Raw genomic sequence first — 3,750 nt, forward strand, 5'->3', positions numbered from 1 at the left:
ATTATGAATACCTAACACCTTGCTGTATTTAAACACACCTCATAGTGTTAGAAGGTGCGCATGAACGGTGGAACGATCCCCCTTGCGCCCGATATCAGATAAACACACCCGCTTTATAAACCTTGCACGTTGTAAAGTTTTATGACTTTATAGGTTGTAAAGTTGTTTCCACGTATCAATTTTGGCGACCACGAAGGCACAAGCTCTGCCCGGCTGTGCGGACCGCCTGAGAGAAACGGACCTCCCAGACGTGTCCCGAACCTTTTATTTCAGAGGGGCTCCGTTCCACTCCGGCTGGTCACCGCGGGGGCAGACGACGACTTTTTGAATTAAGCGGATAAGGTATGCTGCTGTTTTACTGTAACGTGGGCCTGTAACATGGGGGGCCAGCAACTGGCGAGGGAAGCCTCCGCATGGCCAGATTCCCCATATTGCTGTAAATGGGCACCTGCCTAAGGGGGCTACTGACTTGACTCCACCAGAAGGGGGTCAGCCGCTAGCCATCTTGGGGGTAGATCGAGTAACCCTGAGTGAGCCTTCTGTTGCGTCCCGGTCACGGGAGCCAGGATGGACCCGCTAATGACTGCATGGAAGTGGGAGAAGGGTGAACAGACTCTCCGCTCGTGGGTTCGAGTCCCCCCATGGCAACTGAAGCTTTATAACAGAACCAACCTAAGCCACCCAACCTCAAATCATCTAAACAACCTCAACCAAACCACCTACACCAACCTCCAACAAAATACTGAAAACAACTTCACATACCCCACCTAAAACAACCAAGGGGAAAACAACTTCAACCAAATATCACCTCCATCAAGCTACCTAAACCCACCAGCCTTCACCAACCCAGCCTCCCACAACCACCCTCAAAGAAGAACCTGCCTCAAACAAACCACCTCCAACCACCTCAACAACCTCAACCAAGCTACCAAAACAAAAAACCTCCCTCCACCAAAACAGCCCCTGCTTGGAAGGGCTCCAGCCCGGCTGCAACATCCGCAGCTGCCACTCGGCACCTCTCCCTGCGGGCAACACAAGCGCCTGGCAGGGACCAAAGCGCTCCTCGTGCATCCCTGCCCAAGAAGCACGGCAGCAAAACAAGCTGAGGAAGGCAAACAGTCTGCTCGTCATCGCTACGTGTCACGTAGCTCTGGAAAACATCCCACGGTACCACACCCGTCATCACCATCTTCTCCTCCTTCTTCTTCTTTTGGGCATGGTCAGTCCCGCGCCTCATTCTCAAGGTTCTCCCTCTTCAGGAACCAGGGAAAGCTTGGCCTCTATTCCTGCTGCTGCTCTCTGCAGCTCTCAAAATCACTCTCTTTATGCCTCAGGAAAGGGTTTGTGTCCAGCTGGATTGAGTCCCTGGTCTTCCTTGCTGTGGGACCCAGTGGGCATTTTATGTGGGGCAGAGAGGAGATGGCTACTAGGGTGGCCTCGAGGCTGCAGGGCTGGTTTCTGCCTGAGAGAAGAGAAACAGCAGGAGGTTTGTTCTGGGGAGCCGAGCGGCAGAGGAGGCCTCAGGGACACCCAGCAGCTCTGCCCAGTGAATGCACACCAAGGGCAGGGACAGCCTCCTGGGCCTCTTCAGCTCAGGGACTGATTTGGGGCCAGCACCCCAAAGGCTTCCTCCATAGGGTGCTGGGCGGATTGGGGGCGGGCGGGGCTGCACACGTGGGGCTCTGTCACCCCCACGTCACAATGCCAGCACCCGGCAACGCAGAGCTCACAATGCCCTGGGCAGGATCAAAAGGAGCAGCCGGGTCCCGCGTCCACTGCCAGAGCTGGCCCGGGGGCAGCCCCAACACATCCCGGAGGAAGCACTTGAGGAGCTGGTGGCATCACAGGGCAGGGGCTGAGGGAGGAAGAGCTTGCGTGAGGCTGCTGGAGGTTCTCCACTGTAAGACAATCTGCTGCCAGGGCCACCTTCAAACCTCAGCTCATGGATGGAAATCCTTTTCAGCTGGGTAGCAGTGGCAAGACCAAGGGAATTTCTTCTTGAGGAGCACTGCAGAGCTCTTCAAGGACGATATCAAGGATGAAAGCCAAAGCAGGAAAAGAGCTATCAAGTCCAAGGAAAGATACGGTAAACAGCACAAAACCATTCAGGACTTCTTCCCGAGCAGACAGCGTCACCATAAATGACAGCGTAGCAGCACGTCACTTGCTGCATTGGGAAGGAATGGCACACGGACTGACAGGGCCACCTTCCAAGCTTATCTGATGGCTCGAAATCCTTTTCAGCTGGATAGCAGTGGCAAGACCAAGGGAATTCCTTCGGGAGGAGCACTGCAGAGCTCACCATCTTCATCCCCTGTGGAGCCAGGCTCAGGAGCCGTAAGAACCAGGATGTAAAGGGGTTGCAAGGGGTTGCAGTGCTTTGGGACAACCACTGGTGTCCCACCAGGCACAGGAAGCATTCTAGTCCCCGCCAAGGTCCATCAGGTCAGGGGCATTTGAGCACTCTCGGGAGTCCAGGAGATGACTCCAGCTCAAGGGAGGACAGGACAGGGCAGGGCAGGGCAGGGCAGGGCAGGGCAGGGCAGGGCAGGGCAGGGCTGGGGCAGGACAGGGCTGGGGCAGGGCTGGGGCAGGTCCTGGGAGGCGTGAGCAGCCTGTGGGACAAGGAGCCAGGTCTGGCTCACATGCTCAGGGAACAGCCGATCGCCAGCACTGGGGTCAGGAAGGAATTTTTTCCCCCGGGGCAGATTGGCACTGGTCCCCGGGGGTTTTTTGCCTTCCTCTGCAGCATTGAGCATGACCACTTTGCAGAGCTCCTCTGGGCCCTTTTGGCTCGGATCCTGCCTGCTGCTCAAGCACCAGGAAGATGGCCTCTCGTGCCCTGCAGCTGGGGGGAGGAAGGCTTTTTTTTTCCCCCAGGTGGGACGGCAAGCGTCTCCGGGGGTTTTTTGCCTTCCTCTGCAGCGCTGAGCACGGCCCCTTGCCACGGCTTCTTTGGGCCATTTGGGCTGGGTGCCAGCTGCTCCACGAGCTGGCCCTAAACTTAGCTAGAACAGCCTGCCCAAACCAGCATAGAACAGCTCACCTAAACCAACCTTAAAGAAGCTAAACCAATCTGCCTTAAAAAACTTCAATCAGCCACCAACAACCTAAACAGAACCTTAAACAATCTACAACAAATTACCTAAACCAAACAAAATAAACCAACCTAAACAATCCTAAAACAAACCTATCTAAACCAAATGATCTAAAAAAATCCTACCTAAAACAATCTAAAACTACATAAACCGGCATTTCTCAACCAACCTTAAGCAACCTAGAACCAAACAAGCTAAACAAACTGAAACCAACCAATCTTAACCTAAAATAACCATTAAACAATCTCAAACAACTTAAAACCAATCTAATAAAGGATAAAACTTCCTAAAGCGACCGATCTAAAGCAACCTCAAAAATACGAAACCAAATGACATAACCTGACCAAAATGACCTAAAGCAAACAACCCAAAGCTAAATAGAACCACTGAAACCAGCCTACAACGACCAAGCTAAAAACCAATCTAGATCAACTCAACTTCAACAACAAAGCTAAAACACCCTAAAAAACCTCAACAACAAAAACCCAACCACCAGCCACCCTACCCCAGGCAGTGTCTCACTTGGATGTGCCTGCAGTCTTGGAAGCCTGACTACCCCAGGTTCTCCTCCTAACGGACCCTGAGCTTGTTTGGAGGTCCTCAAGCACAGCGCAGCTACCGTATACCCTTGACCTAGCTATGGTTCGCCTCT

This window comes from Patagioenas fasciata, chromosome 2, assembly GCF_037038585.1.
Source record: "Patagioenas fasciata isolate bPatFas1 chromosome 2, bPatFas1.hap1, whole genome shotgun sequence".
Lineage (NCBI taxonomy): Eukaryota > Metazoa > Chordata > Aves > Columbiformes > Columbidae > Patagioenas > Patagioenas fasciata.